The sequence below is a fragment of the Aplysia californica genome, unplaced genomic scaffold (genome assembly GCF_000002075.1).
Source record: "Aplysia californica isolate F4 #8 unplaced genomic scaffold, AplCal3.0 scaffold00206, whole genome shotgun sequence".
Classification (NCBI taxonomy): Eukaryota; Metazoa; Mollusca; class Gastropoda; order Aplysiida; family Aplysiidae; genus Aplysia; species Aplysia californica.
The window spans coordinates 999,612-1,009,251 of NW_004797476.1; the positions used below are offsets into that span (position 1 = coordinate 999,612).

Genomic DNA, 9,640 nt, shown 5'->3' on the forward strand with positions numbered 1-9,640 from the left:
AGGTACAAAAAGTCACCACAGAGAATTTTCAGCTACAGGCTGATAATGTCAAAAAAAATACTTTTTTTTGACCAAAATGTGTTTCCATTAAAAAAATTATAGTTCCACCATTTTTTAACAATGTGTTAAAAGAGTTTTCATTGATTTGACTTCTAAATATTTCATTTTGAATAATTTTGAGACTAGAGTATTTTTTATAGATATATATAGAAAAATGCTTTTAGAAGATGTTAAAATCTATTCATGAAGCATATTTTCTCTTCCTCGCTATATTTTACCATTATTTTACCATTCTAATAATGATATTGATGTCAACAGAATGCCAAATTAGAAATGAATTTTCCATGAAAAATATTGAAACATTGTGTTTTTTCCAGGTTTTTAAGTGTCCTAAATTTAAAAGCTAATTTTCTCAAAATAAGATCTTTATACCCTCCCTCACAAAATGTGCAACATCTCAAAAACTACTTGAGATATATCTCAAAAATTCAAAAACCACTGTGTTCAGCATTGTATTTTCTATAAGGTGCAACCTATACGTTCTTATACTATCATGCCACCCAGCTGACTACAAGCCCTCAGGAGATAGAGGCCTACTGTCCAGGCCCACAGGTAGCAGATGCCCCCCCGCTCTTATCTTGCTGCCTCGCAAAGCGCTGGCCTACGTGTGTTCGTTTGGTATTGGGTATCCGATTACCACTTAATTGCATTACCGGTCACGGCGACACCTCTTGTTTGTCTGTAATTTAAGAGACTGGTATCGATGCCCTTTAATTAAGAAGTAATCAAAGAGACCACCCATTTGCCTTACACGGCGCTAAGTTCGTTTGCTGTGTTGTGTGTTGTTGTGTTGTTATCACCTTCAGCATTTTGTGTGCGTTGTTTTCTGAATATCTGCTCCCTTTTTCTGGATTATTTTCACAAGTGTATAACTTGGAGTACTTGTACATTATTCTGTCGATGATTGTTACCTTGCACTCTTGTTTTATCTAAACAGTATCAGTGGTGCTTTCTTTAATTGTGGGATTAAGTAGCTGCTGGAACTAGCACTGTTTATTTCAACCACTGCTGTTCATCAAGATGGCGAGGAGTCCGAGGAGCCAGACAGGATAGATACTTATAGTGTTTCAAGAACATTGAAAAGCGATGATAACGGTAAATATAATTCGAACCAACACAATTAACGCACATGCATGATCTCGTTATCTTATTCAGCGATGCGGTGTGTCTATCAGGACTTATTGTACATGTAATATTTTCTGTTGTTTCACGTACTTTCTTTTCTATTACGACATGATGCAGTACAAATTCTGCTGTGAAGGATGGCAATAGTAGAAGAATGCGAGTTCTTAGAATGAAAATAATTTGAACTACACTTTACTTATAAACAATGGAAGAAATGTTCTGTGAACGATAATTGTAGATCTGGATAGAAATCAGTCTAGGCTAGTGATCAGAAGGTGACAGTCTACAAATTTCCTAAAGACTTCGAGAAAGCAAAGCTTGGGTGGCGAGTTTGCCTAATAAATGGAAGTAGAGGGTGTCACTGATTTTATAGCTTTACCTTGCATTGGCCTAAAAATGTTCAAAATAGATCCTCTACAACCTGGAAGAGGCCATCGTCTAGCAGTAACTCAAACACTTTTCCAAGTGCCGAAATCGTATGTTACGTGTTATCCCGAAGTAAGCCCCGACCAACTACAGATGTCGTGCTATGGACATTGATTAAATAAACGCCTTCAACAAAATGCAAAGCCGATGTATTTGACGATCAGTTCACATTGATATTCCGGAAACATGGAATAGTTGCACCCGATGAGGAACTGTCACAGTATCATTTTCTTTGGTAAAGAAAGAGATGGTGCTATTCCAAAAGTTTCAGTCTATTTTCAAGTTATTATTTCCTCTACTGGTGCTTTCATCTCTTTTGAATCATACAGACCACTCCTAAGAGTCAACCACCTTTTCCTGAAATCAATAAGTGGAGAGAGTAAACTCACAGAATTACTTCGTTTTGTTAGGGCGGAAGAAAAGAATGACAGGAAATTTGAATTTATTTTTTGTAGCCGATAAATTGTTCTTTTGAACTCCCCAAGAAATGGGCGACTGTCTAGTGTTGTTGGTGTATGTTTCCAGTGGAATATGTGTTATATTATATATGTTTTATATTATTGTCTGTTTCTGTTTGTGTTTGTGGCATGTGCTTGCAAGATTGTAAAGCCTTGCTTGAGAAACATTTAAAATATTGTTCTATTTATGTTTACCGCTTAATAAACACGCAAAAAGTTACTACAATGCTTTCCTTTACACTTGTACATCTGTCTGCCTCTCTCTCCATCCTTCTCCGCTATTAGACTTTTTCCTACTATGATTTAAGTGTTGGTATTTTTCCAGTTAAAGTATTGATATATATTTTCGAAGCCCTTTCGAAAGTAAATTGTGTTAAAGAAACAATACACCGTAAATGCCGTAATTTTGGACACTTGTTTAATCAAGCACACGACGTGATGCTCTCACACCCTCTCACTTCTGCACTACACGTTGTCTGCGCTCGGCCTCTATCTCCCCGTGACTAACTTCCGATAAGGCGGCCTGTTCTCTGACCGTCTAGGGTGCAACCCTTGACTCTAAATGGTCAAAACCCGACTTTTTGTGCCTTTCTTTAAGAACACACACATATTTTCTTGAAAACAATTTGTGACTGTTATAGTGGCCGTGTTCTGCAGCCAAAAATACAAAGCTTTAACCCCCCAAAAACAGTGCATCTGCCTGTGGGAGTGGGAGTGAAACTAAAAATTTACCCGACCCACTAAGCACACACATGACAAAGGTCTACTACAAATTTTGGTGATTTTGTAGTTTCGTTCGTGAAAGTCCATAGCCGTATGGCAGAGACCCTGAAGTGCCAGGTAATCGTAGTGGAGTGAACTAAGCGTGAGACTGGAAGGAAACACAACGCCAGAAAATAATATTTCATGAAAAACATGCACACACACTTACAAGCACATAATAATATATTATGTTCTACATTCATTAAAAAATAACACCAAATCTTTCAAGCAAAATATTGCATACACTCTTTCTTACTAGAATCTAGATCTAATCATAATAGTAATAAGGGGAAAAAAAATTACTTTAGAACAAATAAAACAAAATCACAGTGGAATTCTGATAAAGTCAGCACCTCGGGAACGAAAAAAAAAGAGTGTATTACATTGGTTCAACACCCCCCCACTTATACACTTTTCTATGGGATCAAGGACTGGTGATGGGTCTCATTTAAATTCAGTCGAACCTGCCCTGACGGCCACCTCTATAAGACGGCAACCTGTACAAACGGACACTTTCCATTTCCCCCCTTACGTTTTTTCTATATAATTTAACTGTGTAAAACGGGCACCTGTCCAACGCGGCCGTGGCCACCATATTTCAACACACAACCCCTATAACACAAAGCAAAAACACCTGTCTTAGACGGCCACCATAGTGACTCCATTACGCTTTGTCATAAATTGTGCATTGGCCCCTGGCGTTGTAGGCGAGCCGTCATAATCTAAAAACCTGTCGTTGTTAGGTAGTCCCTCCAACTGATCATGTTGCGTAGGCCCCTCCCACTGTTGACCAATAGGTAACAAAATTAATTTTCAGCTGCTGGTGAGGTAAGCGTGTGATCCCTCATAACCTATACGTTCTCTGACCGTCTAGCTCATAACCCATAAGCCCCGCCCAGAATCCATACACAAATCGCAAGCGAGATGAGTGGTCACTGTTTACCCAGTCTGTAACAAAGTAACAATGGACGTCAACATGAACTTGTGACAGAAGCGTCGCTTGTTCTCCGAGTGGTAGTACGGGTGTTTGTTTTACCATAGCACTTGATCCTCCTTGTCTGACACATTTCATTTTATTGTCACCCGTGCACAAAAGCAGCAACAAAAGAAAAGAAAACCCAGCGAAAACAACAACAACAATGCAACTACTTTCGGTTGGGACCTCAGAAAGGAAGGGTTTGTTTTCTCAGAAAGGAATCATTTGTTTTCTTCGATCAGTCCTGCCTAAGACGGCCACCTGTCTTATACGGCCACTTTTCTCCTTGACAATGGGTGGCCGTCTTACACAGGTTTGACTGTATTGAGAAATGCCTAAGCGTCTCAAACAACTTCTCCCAATCCAGCCAACCGTACCTGCTCGTGGTGATTCCAGTTTTCACTGACACGGCTCTGGCGAATGGCGAGTTGTTGGCGTCAACAAACCAAACCTCCCGTTTCCTAGAAGGGTTAAAACAACAGGATGGAAGCAGGTGTGGCCCCACAAGGTGCAGGAGGCAGAACCCACCGATGCGTGGTAGACGCCTATGCTCCTCACTAACACACCCCTACTCTCTACTGCTTTTTATCAACACACCCTCTGTGACTGTGGCTGAGAAGGTACCAGCCAGTTTTAGAGTGTCTGGGTGCAGGGGACAGACCGAGCGGAATGCCTGACTTGCCTTCTGACCGTGGACCTCTAAGTAAAAGTAAAAGGCACAATGACCCAGGATGTGACAATCGAATGACTTTCCCACTAGGCCGATACCTCATGCAAGAGTAGAAAACTTTAGCCAGTAGTCATTGGTGGCAGGGAATGGGCAACGTGAACCCTACCGGAATTACACGGTCACACGGCAGTTAGGTCTTTCCTGTCTCATGAAAACCCCTAGTACCCTCCTATCCTCAACATAAATGGTCTCTTCTCAGGAGGGCAGGCAGTCCACAGACACCTCAGTCCACATACACTTTTCTTATTTTGCCAAATTTGTCTTCATTCTGTTGTTTCTGTCCTGTCTGGCATCCCTGTTCTTCGTGTTGCCTATTTGGTCATCAAGACTTCGGGATTTCTTCTCTGGATGTAAACAAATGGATAGTGGACTTAAACGGACAGAACTACAAAATCACCCAAATTTTAAGTTACTACTCTAACACAATAGATCTTGTTCTAGTTTCACTCTTGAGTAAATTCTTCTAGGTAACAATGACCAGATCCCAACCTCTTGTCTAGCGACACTCTATAATCTATAACTACAGTCTAGATCTAGTCTAGGCCAGGCCTACTCTTGAAATGCTAGATTCTAGACCTTCCCAATAATCAACCTTAGAAATTGATATGGTATTATAATACGAAGTGACTATTTCTCAGAACGCTCGGGAAAATAAACTTGACCTCTATTTCTCAGAACGGTTTCTGTTTTCGAGATTTTTTGGTCACTTGAGAGATTTCGGCGTCATCTTTTATTCTGCGAGGACTGGGAGGAAGCATCTTTGGCATCGAATTCAATTTCTAGAGCTAGAGATATTTAAATGTCCTAATATTCAGATACTTCAATTGTGGTTAGGGCAACGTTCCGAAACTAGAAAATGCCTTCAAAAGGTACTGCGAGAAAACAAGACTGCTCGACTTTGGCAGTCCTATTTTGTAAGTCACCCCTAAAGCAAAAACTATAATCCTTCAGGTAAACCAAAAAAAATCCCTCCACCCCCCACCCCCCACACACACACACATACACCCCACACATACGCACACTCACACAAACGTGCGCGTGAGCCACTCCATTTGCAAATAACCAACTAATCTCGAGAACGTAAACTGTTAGGAAAAATGGTAAATTTTAACTTTTGCACCCACACACAGATGCACTGATATGAGGGCTAAACTGCCATAATTTTTGCTGCAGAACACACGTACGGCCACTAAAACCCTTGCAATAAAAAATTTTTTCAAGTAAAAATATCAATCCTAATCACCAAAATATCAAATCACCCCCCCCCCCCCCCCACCCCCATCGATTCTTTTTAAGTCAAGGGGGCATGCCGCCTGAAACCCCCGATGTTGTTAAATAAATACAAGTCAAATATATTACTACGACATTTGTCATAGATATAGTATAGTTCTGTTTTCAAACATCAAAAACTCAATAACTATTGATTTGCGGCAAAAATGAAAGCCAAATTCGTGTTCAGCATGCAAAATACTACTAGAAAAAAAGTATCTAAAATGTATTAATGAGACAGGTGCAGGCGTAAAATAAAAATGGAGAAAAAGAGTTTCAATCAAGTTTATTTTCCTGATCTAGTCTAGATCTAGATATTGGTAAGATTGAAGAATACCGGACCAGCGGACTGACTTAGCCTTAGCCTAGATCTATGTCTCAACCTACGGCCTAAGGAATTCATAATTTTCCCGTTTTTAATATCTCTCAATGGAGAATCTCGGACCGGTAGATCTATTCATTAAAATTTTGTCAGGGGTGAGACCCCTCCCTGAACCCCCCTCCTCCACCTCAACCACCTGCCCCATCAACCCCACTTTCTCGCGCAATAATGTACGAGTGGTCCGGTATTCTTTAGAGGTGTGCGAGTCCAGCATATTAAGATTCGAGTCCAGACTCGAGTATCTGCTCTGGACTCGAGTAATTACTCGAGTAATTACTCGAGTCCCACGGCTCTTAAGACTCGAGTTATTACTCGAGTAATAGTATCCCGAAAGGGAATTTTAGTGGGTTTCAAAAAAGGTTTTGTTGAATTCCTAGGAGGGAGCTTGAGTTGGCTTATGGCAATTCTAGACATATGCTGTTTATACCGTATTTATTTCATTTTATCTTAGGAAGTGGCTATTCTCACCCTAGGTGAGAATAAAAATGTGATCGACCTCTCACCCCGGGTGAGACTAGCCAGTGTTGGCTATTCTCACCCGCTGTGAAACAAAACCGGGTGTTCCTAATTTCTGAATACTTCCTATCGGTGAGGATGATTAAATAGACAAACCCCTTTTTAAAAAAATGATATTATAACACAAAAGTAAAACTAATTTGGTGGTCTACAATGATGCTACGGCTGTTTCACTTTTAGAATAGAGCCGAACTACCCTAATCGGCATTTTGTTTTGCCCAGAAGTTCTCGCTATATCTAGGCTACTCCTCTCTCTCTCTCTCTCTTTCAATGCCCGCAGATAAAATTGCATGTTTTTAACACAAGAGGACTGGAACGCTTGTTTACACGACAGAATTCAATTTTTAAAAAGTGTAGATCTAGAATTCTGTGGTTTACACTGGGTATCACATCACGGTAAATGCACACATGAAGAGAATAGCCAAAAGGCTCGCTCTCTCACCCCGGGTGAGTGAGAAGCTTACAACTGTATAACAACTAAGCTAGAATAGAGGTAGTCTTCATCTTATCTTATCTTATTTTTTATTTTTTTTAAATAATTCTTTGTTACAACAGTAAGAATAAAATGTACACAAACCTCAGACAATGCACTTCATAAAAGAAAGAAGTTTGATTGGTCATCGTGGGTTTCTAACAGTGGTTTCCTTTTTGCTTTTTTCTGGGGGGGGGGGGTTGGTTTTTTCCTTTGGGGAAGGGGTATTTTTGGGTTTTTTTGTTCCTTTTCCTTCAGTTTAAAAAAATTGCTTATATCAGAATTTTTCTTTTATCAATTCTTAACTTTTTTAAAAACCAAATTTTTCTCCTTTTTTCTGTTTTCCACCTACAGACTCGAGTCTGGACTCGAGTCCTTACTCGAGTAATTTACTTATGACTCGAGTCTGGACTCGCCGCATGTATTACTCGAGTACTCGAGCCTGGACTCGTTACTCGCACACCTCTAGTATTCTTCAAGGAAGAGGCTAGCCGTACTTAATGACGGCTAGACTGGCAGTCTAGCCGTACTTATTCTTATAATAATATGATGGCTAGACTGACCTATTTACAAAAATAGGCCTACTGAATTGTACATTTTTAGTGTGCAGTACCTAAAGTATTTGTATTTGAGACGAAACCAGGGGCCTTAATGACAGTGCATGTATTTTAAACCTCCTGTTTTCTAATGTTAATAGGGCCTAAGATAAGTACGGCTAGACTGGCAGTCTAGCCGTACTTAAGTACGGCTAGACTTCTTGTCTAGCCGTACTTAAGTACGGGTAGACATCCAGGCTAGCCGTACTTAAGGACGGCTAGACTGTCAGGCTAGCCGTACTTAATATTGAAGGCTGAATTGTAAATGAAATTTTTAGTTTGCAATGTCAAAAGTATTTGTATTTCAGACAAAACCAAAAGGTTCCTTACTGACTTGCATGTATCTAGAATCTAGATCTAGATTCTAGATCTAGATCTAGATCTAGATCTATATCTAGATCTAGACTCTAGATCTAGATTAGATAGAATCTAGATAATACTAGATTTAGATCTCTAATCTAGATCTAGATCTAGAAGAATCTAGATATCTAGACAGATCTAGATTAGATCTAGATCTAGATCTAGATCTAGATCTATCTATGTCTAGATCTATATCTAGATATCTAGATATCTAGAGTCTAGATCTAGATTCTAGATTCTAGATCTAATCTAGATTAGTGGTAGATATCTCTAGATTTGATAGAGATCTAGAAAATCTAGACTCTAGATTAGATCTAAATTTAGATAGCCTAGATCTATCTAGAAATCTAGAGTCTAGAATCCGAAAGGGTTAGGCTACAAGAAGTAGATCTAGAATCAGGCATTGCTCTTGCGACTTGACAGAATGACCAAACAATGTCAATGATGAGTCTGCTCCTGGCTGAGGAAGCTGGGGGAACGGGATTGTTGTTGATACAAAAATGCTTTCAAGTTCGACAAGATCACATCTTGAGCGTACATAAAGCGGATAAGATAATTATTACTTATGTGTAAAACACAAACCTTGATTGTGTGTCAGGATTGCAGATTGTGAATTGCGTGGAGCAGTACTTTCTGTTTGGTGCAGTCAGCGTTGATCCAGCCCTGCACAGCACTCGTAATTCTAATTTTCTTTTTGGTTAAATATAACCAGATATTTTCTCCACCCTAATGTCAAAATGTGAACTTAAACACCTAGTCTAATGCTCTAAACTTTTTTCAGAAAAATCAATGAACCCAGAGTCATGTTAAACAAAATGTGCTTTTAAAATGAAAGCAGAAAAATACTTAGGGGGAGGGGGCAGTAAAAAAAGCAAACCCTTAAAGTTCCAATTTGGCATTGAAAAGATTCAACGACGCTTTGACAGCTAGAGCTTGCATGTATTTTAGTTATGCGCTGAGAAGCAGGAAAAATCTGCGCTCAATTTAGCAGTCCGCGTAAATGGTAACCTAGCTTGCGTTGTATTTTTCTTGAAAACAGAGCTTCGGCATTTAAATTTTGACGCTTAAAGGCGCAATCAAACAGACTCTTACCCCAAAAACTCAAAATAACTGGCGACGTACTTTTGAGTGCAGGTGCAGGATTTTTTCCTCTTTTTGAAGCAATCGATAAGTATTTTTAGAAAGTAGGCCTAAGCTGACAGCCAATCATTTTTCTTGCGCTACGATAACTGCTCTAATATTCTAAATTCTGCACAGCACTGTCATGGTTGAGTGTAGTTTGTTGAGGAACCACTGCGCAACTTCCAATGCATGGCATACACCTAGATATAGGCCTATTGTTTTATTTTAGTTGCTTGATGTGATGGTATTTTTAGATTATCTGAACTGTATTGAGGCTCATCGGCATTGTTCAGAACTGATGTGTCGGCTGACTGTGGCTGGGTAGGCCTACGCGCGCGTGTGGCTGTGTGTGTGTGTGTGTGTGTGTGTGTGTGTGTGTGTGTGTG

The 9,640-nt window shown here is 39.7% G+C and overlaps 1 protein-coding gene across 1 annotated transcript in view; it reads right to left on the bottom strand.

Moving 5' to 3' along the window:
* The window catches only part of LOC101846355, a 31,206-nt gene extending 22,279 nt beyond the window's left edge, over window positions 1-8,927 (bottom strand). Inside the window, exon 1 of the mRNA XM_005099237.3 lies at window positions 8,715-8,927. The gene's annotated coding sequence lies outside the window, so the exon portion shown is untranslated. The remainder of the gene's footprint in view (window positions 1-8,714) is intronic.
* Window positions 8,928-9,640: the final 713 nt, after the last annotated feature.